General features: G+C 42.6%; 1 protein-coding gene across 1 annotated transcript in view; it reads left to right on the plus strand.

Moving 5' to 3' along the window:
* The first annotated feature begins 1538 nt into the window (after positions 1-1538).
* SETD3 (SET domain containing 3) overlaps positions 1539-13440 on the plus strand; it is a 90805-nt gene continuing 78903 nt past the window's right edge. The window contains exon 1 of the mRNA XM_011991651.1: positions 1539-1587. The gene's annotated coding sequence lies outside the window, so the exon portion shown is untranslated. The remainder of the gene's footprint in view (positions 1588-13440) is intronic.

The following is a 13440-nucleotide window of genomic DNA, read 5'->3' on the forward strand; positions in this document are numbered from 1 at the left end:
TGGGGCCCTGGCCCCTCGGGCTGGTCGGCTCGGCTCTGCGCGCGGCCGGGTCGAGCTCTCATTTCCTTCCTTCCTCCCGTCTCCCCGCTGCTCGGGGAAGGCCGTGCGGTTTTATGTTCCTCTCTGCGAGTTCTCGTTGCCCACCGGGGTGCCCGGGGACCAGCCCCCGCCTCCTCCCCCTCGGTCCAGTTAGGAAGACGGTCGTAGGAAATAGGTCGTCTTTCTTCCCACGCGTCCCTGGCCGTGATCCACACGCGCAGTGCCCTACCAGGGAGAGGCATTCAGTGCTTTAGAGTTTGTCATTCCGGCGTTAAACTCTTCTCCTCGTGGCTCCAGCCTGGCGATGCAACTCTGTCTTTCCCCTGTCTCCACTCGGGAAAAGGAGCCGACAGTGACGCGCGCCACTGGCTGCGGGGCTCACCCTCGTCGGGCCGGGGTTGGGAGGAGGGCATTTAAGTATTGCAGAGGCATTCACAGCTTAGGACCACTCGGACCGTGTTATTTTGCTTTTCTATATAAATAAGGTGATATTTCAAAAATACTTTTAAAGTATGCTGACAAATTAATTTTGCTTTTAAGAATCCTCGAAGAGTTACCTCTCTCTTCGTAGCCTGATTGTGGTGCTGGTGAGACCACTATAAATGCGTTTGTCAAAACTCAGAACCGGACACTGAAAAGTGTGAATTTTATCTTATGTAAAATATACCTCTCCCTCTCCCGTTTTTCTTCTTGAAATGACCTTGCCAGTATTTCAAAACTGAGCTAACCAGTAATAATGTCGGAGAAGTGTTTATTATTTTAAGTGAATACCTTTAATCCAAGAATATAGCGAAATAAAAGCAGTCTTCCTCTCCAGTGTTAAAATTTGCCAAGACTTGCTTGAACCTTGCTGTATATACTGTGTTTATACGGGCTACCATGCGTGAAGAAAGTCCAGCGGTACCGGATTAGTCCCAGGGGCTGCCGTGATTGATACTTTGGTGAGATTCCAACAGTTTACCGAGGAGTTTTTCTCTGGCCTAAGAAAGTAGTTTGCAAAGCCAAGTTCTCAAACAGCTACAGAACCTCTTTATTGAGACCCCAGACAACCTTGGATTTTAGCCTTCTGCTACCCCTTTCCTGTTTGCCCTCTAAGTGATTGTAAGTTAATATCTGAAATGGAACTCTAGTCTGAAGGAGTAAAATGGTTGCTTCTCCAGTGTGCTAACATCTCAGGGCTTTTTTTTCCTGGAATTGGAGTGGTGTTGGATTTGAAGATTAAAACATCTTATGTTTGTATGTACGTTAATAGCGAAAGCTACTCGTAAGAGCACAGTGACTGTCAGTGAGAAAGTGATGGCTGCTGCGATGCTCTTCCCTGCCGTGGACATTTAGGCCACATTTTAAATGATAATTAAACTTTCGCTTTAGAAGCCTGGATAATGAGAAAAATGTGAAGGTTGTACTCAGATATTTTTCCTGTTTAAAGCTCAACCACTGGACAACTGTTTTTGTTTTGAGAGTTCTGATAAACGGTCACAACAGCCTCCTTGAAACACAGTACTCTCCTGCCTGGAGGAGAATGACAGGATGACGGCACCGGGGAAAGTATGACCATCAGCCACAAAGGCTTGCTTGGAGTGAATATTTAGTAGACAATCATTGAATTCAATGAAAACCAGGTGCATAGTGGTAGTAAAAATATAAGCAATAATCCCACCTCCAAGTCAGGGTTACTCTGAATGCTTTGTGACTAGATGTCAGGGTAGTTTGAGGCGTACTGGATATCTGAAATGTTTGAATTACAGAGTCTTTTTTCTTATCAGGAATCCGAGGTAGGGTTTAGAACTGTAACTAATAATGTATCTTTCTTATGTGTAGTTGGATGACTGTCCTTCTCTGAGAGGTTGTTTATCTTTAGAGACTGGTTTGCCTGTTCCCTGGTTGCTGTGCCTGGTGCTTCTTGTGGGGGTGGGGAGGAAGAGTTTCAAGTGTGTTTCTTTCCCTTGGACCAAAGTCCTGGGAATGGAGTGGTGACTTTGTTCCCCCAAAGAGAACTAAGAGTCATTTATTCCTATGGCATTAAATGTTTTTAACAGAACAGCGAACTTATCTTTATTCTTATGTTACTTTGGATTTTGCTTGTGGCCAGTTATAATATTTGCTTTCTCAATTACCTACCATTATTTTTGGGCCCTTTCTTTATCAGTGAAAACTCTTCTGATTAGCTGTGCATCTTTTCTCTCCTGCTACAGTCATAGAAGTGTTTATCTGGGTAACAGTTTGTTCTGGGTCATATTTAACCAGTCAAGAGTATTAGACTGAAGATTCTTGCTTTTACAGTTTTCTACAGTTTTCACTTTTGTTGCCTTTACAATGGATTTCTGTCCATTGGATTTCCTTTTATCATCTCATTTTTCTATTCATAACATTGGAGAGGTTAACTATTTTGATATGCAAATATAATTAATTTACATAATTACTCAAGTTAAAAAATTTCTATCGAAATATTAATATATATAATGTATTTTCCTATTACAAAGAAGTTTAGACTTGGCTTTTTTTTTTTTTTTTGAGATGGAGTTTCTCTTTTGTTGCCCAGGCTGGAGTGCAATGTCGCGATCTCGGCTCACTGCGACCTCTGCTTCCTGGGTTCATTCTCCTGCCTCAGCCTCCTGAACAGCTGGGATTACAGGCATGCGCCCCCACACCTGGCTAATTTTGTATTTTTAGTAGAGACGGGGTTTCTCCATGTTGGTCAGGCTGGTCTCAAACTCCCGACCTCAGGTGACCTGCCCACCTTGGCCTCCCAAAGTGCTGGGATTATAGGCGTGAGCCACAGCACTGGGCTGAGACTTGGCTTTTTAAAAAGTCACTTAATAGTCTTTTGAAAAAAAATTAGCATCTCCAAGATTAAGAAGTCTTGCTTTTTAACTCAAGCCAGAGATTAGCTGTGTTGACCCCGTTTCCACTTGGGAGTCTCCTGTAAGTTTTGGAAATAAACAGACTGTAAAAACAAGAGGTAAAAACACAGATATTGAACATTTTCAACTGAGATAAATTTGAATGGAAGAAAACTGATTCCAAATGATTATAAAATTCAAATACCAAAGTTAAGACTTTGCAATTCTTTTTTTTCTTGTATCAGGTACTTTCCAAGTAGAAGTGAACTAGTAAGTCCATACAGTCTTGGTTGACAATGGAAGACACATCTATCTTTGATGTTAAGATTTTGAAAGGGATCTACTGATTACTAAGCCAAAGTGAATTCTTAGCCTTTTACGAGCCTAACCTCAGTACTGGGATGGGAAAGTAGGGGAGGGCAGAGGGACAGAGCAGGAAGAAATGTTTCCACTGTTTTTTAGAAAGACAAATAAATTGTCTAGAGAATGTAGATAATCAGGTGTCTACATGGAACTTTTTATTTTTAATTTTTAATTGACAAAAATATTTGATACATAGAACTCTTTTTTTTTTTTTGAGACGGAGTCTTGCTCTGTCGCCTGGGCTGGAGTTCAGTGGCCGGATCTCTCAGCTCACTGCAAGCTCCTCCTCCTAGGTTTAGGCCATTCTCCTGCCTCAGCCTCCCGAGTAGCTGGGACTACAGGCGCCCGCCACCTCGCCGGGCTAGTTTTTTGTATTTTTTAGTAGAGACGGGGTTTCACCGTGTTAGCCAGGATGGTCTCAATCTCCTGACCTCGTGATCCACCTGTCTCGGCCTCCCAAAGTGCTGGGATTACAGGCTCGAGCCACGGCGCCTGGCCAAGAACTCTTAATAAAATGTGCACTATCTTAGGCTTATCACTATCTATGATCCTGAGTTTCACTCTCCTTTTTTTAAGAAAACAGTTCATTAGGACGTAACAGGTCTAAGAAATTCTTCCAACTAAAGGGTTTACAATGTTCAGTCTCAGAAAATAGACATGCCTTTTCAATATTAGCAGTTTTCTCTGACACATATTTGAGAGGGAGTAAGGATTAGTGTTATTAAAGCTGCTTTTACCATAAAATGTTTACGGGTGTCTAATAACATTTTTGATTTGTTGGTTATAATAATTTAGCATTGCTGCATGTCATGGTCACCTCATGGTTCTGTGTTTTTCCTCCGCAACAAAAGTGTGGCATTGCAGAGATCACTGTGGGATGTACTGGATTGGATGGAAGCTCTTTTGGAAGTTTCGCGCATGTCCCAATTTAACCTGCAGCTCCTCCTATGTATTTGGACAAAGCCAGCAAAATAACTATACTTTTAAAAGGCCAAAGAAGTAAAGCCTTTATTTATCACTGCAAAGGAATAGTATTATTTTGAATATCAGAGATAACAGTGAACCTTTGGAGCTCTCATAAATGGGTTGGTTTTGAGCCGAACTCATGAAATATTATTGAGTATCAGTAAGATTTGTCATTGAGGTGTGCTGGTGAGGCTCTGACACAAACTGAGTCTATCATTTTGCATAAATTACTCAGCCTCTGTAAGTGTCAACTTTCTCATCTGTAAAGGGGGCTTGTTAATACCTATCTGATACTGTGTAAAATGCTTACCTCAATTCCTGATCATATAATAAATGCCTAAATGACATGATTGTGATGGGGACGATCATGTTGGGGAACTGCCATAGGACACAGGGCACGGCAAGGATGATCCTGAAATAAGGAACATGACAGCATGAATAGTTGCATTTAGGTTCAAAAACTCAGTTGTTAATATAGCACATCTATCTTGCTGAAGATCATGAAAGACTTTAGTTGTGACTGTCTTGTCCTAAAGGCTGTGGGACCATGTTGTATCATCTTTGTGTTTCAGTTTAGATTCTCAGGAAATGTGCAGGATTGAGGGAATGAATTCACTTGGCTCGTAGAAAAGCTAGGGCAGTCTTAGGAATATTAGTCAAATTTCTTTGAGTTTCAGGAAGGTGGGTAGTCCATCTCCGAGCACATCTGAAGGGTTTTGTTGACTTCGGAAAAAAAAAAAAACAGCAGTTCATTGAAGTATAATATGCTTAAGTCATTTTGCTCACTTTTGAGAAATATGTAGTAATGAGGGGCACATTAGGCCTGGAGAAGACAAAATTTTGGGGAGACACAAAAGCTGACAGGTCAGAGAGGACGGTGAACTTCTCTGCAATATTGTACTGGAGGGGCTCACAAAGCAGGAGATTGTCTTGAAAGTGAACGTGCAGCTCTGCTGGCCACCTAAAGGCAGAAGCTTTGAATCTGCCTTTTTCACTTACTGGCAATCCGCCTTAGGCTGTGTGTTTGTTAATCAGGAATGACACGCTGGCTCTGTCCTGCCTGTCTTATATCCTTCTCAGACTTGGATCAGGTGAAGTACTGATTGTGACTGCTCCGCAACATCAGGCGCCATGCGCCGTACTCGCGTGGGGCTGAGAGCTACTGTAGATCTCCTCTAATCCTGATGCTCCTTGCTTCTAGAATCCAGAATCCTTATGTTAAGGAATGTGGATGGTTTGATGGATTACAGCTGTTTCTTCACCCGTAACATTGTCTTTTTTATTTTAGAAAGATATAATAGGAAATGATTATTCGTGATACCCAATGATTTTTTGCTTTACAAAAGGTTTTTTTGGTAACTTCTGTTAAATAGGAGCCTATGTTAATTTATTTGCAATTTCGTTCAACGGCAGTTTAAAACTAAAACCTACTATGTAATGAAAAGTCAGTCAGAAATGTTTAGTTATTTCTAAAATAATTGTGTTAGTGGAAAAATAGCAAAAAAAAAAAAAATGTGAAAAGCAACAACTGGACTTTATTTATTTATTTATTTATTTATTTATTTATTTATTTTTGAGACAGAGTCTTGCTCTGTGGCCCAGGCTGGAGTGCAGTGGCACGATCTTGGTTCACTGCAACCTTTGCCTCCTGGGTTCAAGTGATACTTGTACCTCAGCGTCCCAAGTAGCTGGGACTATTTTTAGTAGAGACATGGTTTCACTGTGTTGGCCAGGCTGGTCTTGAACTCCTGACCTCAGGTGATCCGCCCGCCTCGGCCTCCCAAAATGGTGGGATTAATAGGCATGAGCCACTGTGCCTGGCCAACAACTGTATTTTTAAAATCTCAAGTTATAATACTTAAATGGGACAGCCTAAATTGTTCTGTATCAAGATTAAATTTTGATCAAATTAAAATTTTCTTTGCATGCAATTTATAGATCTGTATACGTCCTGGTACTTAAGTAGTTACTGAGTTGAAATTAATTCCACCTTCTTCCCTGCCTGCTTGCCTTGATTTCTTGGTACTTTTAAGTTGTGGCACATCAGTTCTTCTTTTGTTTGTTTGTTTGTTTATTTTTGAGGCAGAGTCTGACTCTGTCGCCCAGGCTGGAGTGCAGTAGTTGGATCTCAGCTCACTGCAATCTCTACCTCCTGGATTTAAACGTTTCTCCTACGTCAGCCTCCTGAGTAGCTGGGATTACAGGCCTGCGCCACCATATCAGGCTAATTTTTGTATTTTTAGTAGAGATGGGGGGGGGGTCTCACCATGTTGGCCAAGCTGGTCTTGAATTCCTGACCTCAAATGATCCACCTGCCTCGGCCTCCCAAAGTGCTGGGATTGCAGGTGTGAGCCACTGCCCTTGGCCCAATTCCTCTTTTAATTAGAAGATTGGAACGATAGGTGCCGATTTGCCATGTAAATTGGTATGAGTTGGTACGGCTACTAGGCCCTGCTACTGTGCAAAGCCAGAACGCGTTTCTGATATATATGAGTTTCAGCTAACATGGTACTATGGCACTTTGTCAGTATCTGTAGGAAAGGAAACATTGCACAGTTAAATACTTTTCAGTTTGGGAGTGCTTTCATTTTCCTAACTCATCATCCTATAATTTGTGTATTTAATTCTGAATGTAGTAATCTGATCCTCCTGGCCGGCAAAGTATTTTAGTAAGAGTGAGAAAAGAGTATTTCCTTTTCTTCCTACGCGAAGATTAGGCACTCACCCTCTCTAGAGTAGGCTTTACAGCTGGGAGCCTGAGGTGGAGGAAGCCATCCTTAGGACCATTCTCTCCCTTAGTCAACCCAGCTGTGAAGTTGGGTCAATGCAGGATACATTGAAAAACAGATGCTGTGCTTGAGCTAAGGTTTCCTGGATAACTTGCCAGATAAGTGTAATCAAAAATGTTTATTCTAGTTCTGTTTAGTTGAAAGCAGCATTTTCAAGGGAACTCAAGAAGTATACAAATAAATATCCTTTTCATTCAGAATGTTTGAAAAAAAAATGCAAGTGAATTACATCCAAATCTGTTCATTATGTGTGAACTATGCTTTGTAAAAATGGGTTAGGTATTTAGCACCCTTTACCCCACCTCCGCCCCCACTCCCCACATTAGCCAAGGTTACTAAATGTGCTTTCTTGTGTCTCGACCCATTTATTCCACGACTCATTAGATGGAAAATAATCGCTTGCGTGGCAGAGGTGGTGGTTGATTACAGATGCTCCTGTGTATTAGTCAGCACTTTAAATAATAATTGAGTATGTCATTCATTCCTCTGTCTTCTAAAGCCTGGCTTGTCTGTTAGATGGGGAGGTTGTTGATGGACTTGTAAGTGGTATATGGTGTTTTAAAGGGCCAAAGTTTGAAGATTCTGTAAATTTTAAAAATATCTTGATGGTGAAGAAATGTAGACATGTGTGAAACTCTTGGCTTAGCTGTTCCTTTTTATAGATACCCCTTCCTCTGAACGACTAACTATAATTGTATAATTCATGTATCAATCTTGTATTGCTACTCTTCATATTTTCTTTTGTCTTAAGTATTATTTAAATTATTTTTTTGGTACTATTTTCCTGTTTTCTTTAAGATAATTCAGTAAGTATTTGTAAATTATACCTGATTTCATTCTAAACTTTGCAGAAAAACATTTTTGATTTAATATTGTACCTTCTGGCTAATACTTGTAATTTAACTTGAGTGTGTATGTGTGTGTGTATACACATATAATTTAGTATGCATTTATGTTTTCCTACTATAAATATTGGAAATAAATATTGAAAATAAACATTTGGTCTTTGTGGGGACTTGATGAATGTTTAATATATTTTTTTCATGGAGAGCATGAAGGATGTTCAGAATACCTATTTGACTGTTTCATTTGTTTAAACTTGTAGTTTAGCCCCAAATTCACTGAAATGATCATGAAAAGTATTCACTGTATATAACAGACTTTTGAATCATAAATGAAAAGGGTAGTTATTGAAATCCATAAGGTTGGGGAACTTACACGGCATGCATCTTTTTTGATAGCTAAAAGAAGGCAATATGGGGTGAATTTAGGAAACCACACATACTGGATACTAACACCTTCTCACACTGATCTTAAAATTTAGTCATCCTCCTTGAATTGTACTTTATTTCTTGCCCTTCTATGTTTAGTTACTTACGTGTTTTAGGAATTATCCATGCTGCTTTATTTTGAGTGTGAGTCTTGGTTTCCCAGCCTCATCCTTGGGAACTGCAGTTCTGGTTTTGTCCAATTTTGTTGTCTTCTGCAACAGCGAACATAGTATAGGCACAGAGACGTTGTGCAGCTTAGTTTAATCAAGCTTGCCTATACGTAGAGTCCACCTATATGCTGGAGCTAATGCAGGATTTCAAGTTTGAAGCTAGGGGTCTGCTGCTTGGCAGCTGTGGTCTCTTGGCCAAGTCACAGCCCTCTCTAAGCCTCCTGACAATGGGCTGTGGTCACTGCTGGCCTCAGTGGGCTGTGGTGGGGATGCAGTGAGGTCATGGGCAGATGCTGGTGTCCTCGGTTACAAGTGCCCACGGAGCTTTTCCCTGTGCCTGGGCTGTAAGCGTTCCTTTTCTATCAGAAACAGACTAATTCCTGCTTTATTGCTTTCTAAAGACCAATAATGCTTAAAAGATTCCAGTGTGTTTTTCAGAGTCTCTCTTATTAAATTTAATGTCCTAAAGGTTTTCTATCTAAAACTGGATTTTGAAAAGAGATCATCTTGTGAAAATTGTTTTTTGAGACAGGATTTTGCTGTGTTGCCCAGGCTTCAGCCCAATGGCTATTCACAGGTGTGATCATAACTTGCTGCAGCCTCGAACTTCTAGGTTCAAGAGAGCCTCCCACCTCAGCCTCCTGAGCAGCTGGACGATAGGCATGTGCAACTGTGCCCCACAGAACCGTTTTTTAAGTGTGATATTACATAAGCTTAACCCTAACCCCTGTCCTTCATGGTGTGGCCAGTCTATAATTATCTACACCTCTCTATATAAATTTATATTTTTACTTCTAAGAGTTACCATAGTTCCTTAGTAGAATTAAATATTAAGTAAATGTTTCGTTTGACTACTGTTTAATAACTGTTGGGAGCAATGTGAAAATTAGTAACACCAATATATTCAAATATGCTAGCCAAAGATTTTCTTTTACTCAACAGATTTTGACCTTCTATGTGTCTGTGACACTATATTAGACCCTATGGGTAATACAGAGATGGAAGCTTTGGGTTTTTTTCTGCCACAAGACAGTGGGTAAAAGAGTTCAGACTGCAGTGGATGAGGTCACAGAGGTTCGGGGACTGTGCTGTGGAAGTGTGGTGAGGAGACCTTGTTAGTGAGGTGGGGTTTTAGCCGGGTGAATTTTAGGTGGAGGACCCTGACATACTCACCAAGGGGTCAGGGCCTTTCGGCTGAAGTAATAGAGCGAAGAGTGTGTATGTCAGGGAATGACAGCCAGGCCAAGGGGCTGAGGGAAGGTGGGATGTGGGGAGCTGGCAAACTCACAGGAAAACCTGATGTTTTAGGGCTGAACGAAGTAAGTGTAGGGCGTCTGCCTTCAAGATGCTTTGAGTTAGGGGTGTCCCACAAATACTAGAATTAGTGCCAAACCATACTGAACCCAGAGACAAAGGAATCTAACATACAGTGATAACTGGTACTGAGAAACACTTGCCTTCAGTGACTTAAGTTCTTAAAGTCATGCTAAAGGCCAGGTGTCATGCCCGACTGCCTGGGGTTCAGGGTACAGGGGACTGAGGAGAGCCCTCGGACAGGGTGGACCCAGCCAATGGGGAGGCCTACTGGAAGAGCCCTGGAAACTTGTTTCTGGGGGGAACAGACTGAGGAGATGACTTGGGTCTAGGATCCTGTGCCCTAGGGAGACACATTTACTGGAAGAAGGATAGGCAGCTCCCCACCCCCCATCCTTAATTAAGACGAAGATTCTTTCTGCCTAACGTAGGCTAGCCACTTTTTCTACTTTATAGCCTGTATCCCTGTGGGAGGGAAATAGCCCAAAGAGGTTGCCAAAAGACAGAAACCCAACATAAGCCAACCCTTTAGCATCTGTAATAACCTTGACTTTGACCCTTTCTGACTGACTTTGTTGGGTATGAGGGTTGCATGGAGGAGTCTGGAGTTTCCCTTAAGGCACAGGGGACATTTTGGTAGAGCCTTGAAGTATATGAAAAATCTTGCCAGGAGAAGACAAGGGGACAGGCGGTGGGGATAGCTGCATTCCAGAAAAAGGAAGGAACATGAGCAGTCCCCTGGAGCTGTGTTGTGTAAAGGTAGGATGAAGCTGGACACATAAAATGGGGTGAGGCAGTTCAGTCCTCGAAGACCTTGCTAGGGAGGTTACACATTATCCTGTGAGCTATGGAAAGACATGTGAGTGAAAGAAACCTACACAGTGTAGAATTCCACTTATATGAAGTTTAAGAATAGGCAGAACTAATTGATGGTAATAGAAGTTGGCATGTGGGCTGCTGGGGGAAGGACTGGTTGCGAAAGGGTTCATCAGGACTGCTGGCAAGGACTGGTGTGTTTGTTACCTTCTGCAAGGGTGGGGCCTTGCACGTATGGGGATGAGTCCATGAATTCGTGCACTATGTGGTTTGTAGGTTTCTATTTTTTTTTTTTCTTTGAGTCAGGGTCTCCCTTTGTCGCCCAGGCTGGAGTGCAGTGGCGCCATCACAGCTCATTGCAGCCTCAAGGGATCCTCCCACCTGAGCCTCCTGAGTATCTGGGGACTACAGGGTTGTACCACCATGCCCAGCTAATTTTTGTATTTTTTTGTAGAGACAAGGTTTCGCCATGTTGTCCAGGCTGGTCTCGAACTCCTGAGCTCAAGCAATCTACCTGCCTTGGCCTCCCAAAGTGCTGGGATTATAGACATGAGCCACTATGCTCATCCTATGCAGTTTGTATTTTATACCTCAATTTATTAAGGCTGACTCTTGACATTGTGGTGGGGGAGGACTTGTAGGCAGGGAAATGAATCCCAAAGGGATTGAAAGAGCTGGAGATGAGGGTCTTAGCTAGGAGTGGCTTCAATGACTGCATAAACATCACTCTGCAGGACTTTCGAAGATTGCATTCTAGCATATCTGCCTTCCCAGGGGCTATGGTGTGTTTTGAAATTACACCTCTGCTGTATTTATACACCTATTACTCATTTCTAAGAGCCAGCAGTTTTCTGGCTTAAAAAAGAAATCTTGAGAACAATTGGAGTTATAAGTACTTGACTGTAGAATTACTGTCAGTGGAATGTATTTTGTTTTCAAACCATTGTAGCCATATTTTTAATGGTCTGCCATGTGGAGCAGGAATTAGACATTTCCTGTCTGTTCCAAGGGAATGGAAACCTGGGTAGAAGCTTCAGAAATGGAGATTGTAACCTAACCTAAGACCTGTGCCGATGCTTTTCCCTGGGAGCTCAGGGTGGCATCCTCTGTGTAGCACCTGCCCTGTGTTGAGGCCTGGACTGTATGTTGGGGTTACAAATAGAAACAAGACAGGATGTCTTCAAGGAGCCTGTTATCTGAAGGGAAGCTGGTATGTGAGCAAGTCTTTTAGTACAGGGGGGCCCAGCAATAATGGGAGAACATTCCAGGACTTACAGAGGTGCAGAGAAGAGAAGATTGTGACTAGGGGGACCAGGTAGACTTTAAGGGGATTCCTGGACAGCGGTTTTAGAGAAAACTAAGAGTTTGTGAATAAGTGACTAAAATTTTACAGTCAAAGGGTGAACGGGGAGGCAGAGATAGGCACGTGATGACCGCTGTAGAGGGACTGGGAGCCCTTGGTGTTGCTGGGAGGGTGTTTTACATATTTTTACCAGTTTCCTTTTATTCCAGGATGACTGACACTGTATATTTTACACTGATTATTAGAAGACTTATTAGATTAATGTGTTACACATTATTCTTTATACATTAGATACGTAAGAGAAGATAAGCTTGTTAGCCTATTAAAATAATGTGATTTCCTACTATTTAGGGTGGTGGCAGTGTGAGGGTAGATTTAAGCAGCAGGGACAGGCTTGGGCAGGGAGATGTACGAGACTAGTGTTAGGGTTTAACTATGAGGACGCGTTCAGGAGGTGCAGGAGGAAGTGGCTGGAGCTGCCCAGGTGTGGGCCGAGCGGCTGCTGGCAGGAGTGTTGGGGGTGTGCTCCATATCCCATGGTGTTTGACCTGGAAGACTCCCCGCTGCCATGTACTTTTTTTTTTTTTTTTTTTAATCTGTATTTAAACAGAGGCAGTGTGGTAGTGGTTCTGGGTTCAGATTCTAGCTCTGCTTCTTACCTGATGCATGACCTTGGACAAAGAGAAGGGACTTAACCTTTCTGAGAATGTCATCTGAAAGATGAGGATGGTATCTACGGCTTAAAATGTCGAGGAAGATCAAGTGAAGAGCTGTGTCTTAGCTCAGCACCTGGCAGAGGGTGAATACTGAGCTCCAGGGAACAGCTGCTGCTACATCAATGAGCAACTGGAGTTGGGTGGATCGCTGAGGGAAGACATTGGGGGAGGTGAGGGGCTGCAGGCAGAGCGAACAGAGCCTGTTTTGTAGCTGTTGGTGGGCACCCCTGAGAGAGCCGGTGCAGAGCAGCCCCGCCATCCCAGGCTCACTTACTGTTAAGAGAAGGGAAAGGGTCTTGGAACTCCTCATCAGAGTGACGTTCTTGCCTCATTTACAGGCTTCCACAGCAGAAGGTCTTGCAGGCAAGGCTGAAGGGAGAGGCCAGCTAAGCCATTGCTGACAGCATGCTTCTGCAGCTCCTCCTGCCAGGCCAGCAGACCCGCTATATTTGGAAGTGTGATTAACGTCCTTATTACCAGACTCCTTGGTGGTTTTAGTGATTTTCACGTTAAGTTCGAAGGTCCTCCAGAGATGCCCTCCGCAGATGTGGGAGGCCTGAAATGCCCAGAAGGGTGGAGGTGCTCTGTCCAGGCTGTGCCCTTGCTCTTGGCTGTGAGCCGGAACCATGGGGAGCTTTTTTCTCTTCTAAGAAGGTAGTTCTTAAGCATAGGAAAAGGTACTTAAGCTGTCTGTCATCCTGCCCTCCCCTCACTTAAATTTTCTGCTTTTGATCACAGAAAAAGAATTCCTTGTATTGCTGCAAAAGTTTTACGTATTTTTACCAGTTTCCTTTTATTCCATGATGACTGACACTGTCAATTTTTTTTTTTTTTTTTTTTTTTGAGACGG

This window comes from Mandrillus leucophaeus, unplaced genomic scaffold, assembly GCF_000951045.1.
Source record: "Mandrillus leucophaeus isolate KB7577 unplaced genomic scaffold, Mleu.le_1.0 Scaffold4, whole genome shotgun sequence".
NCBI classification, from domain to species: domain Eukaryota; kingdom Metazoa; phylum Chordata; class Mammalia; order Primates; family Cercopithecidae; genus Mandrillus; species Mandrillus leucophaeus.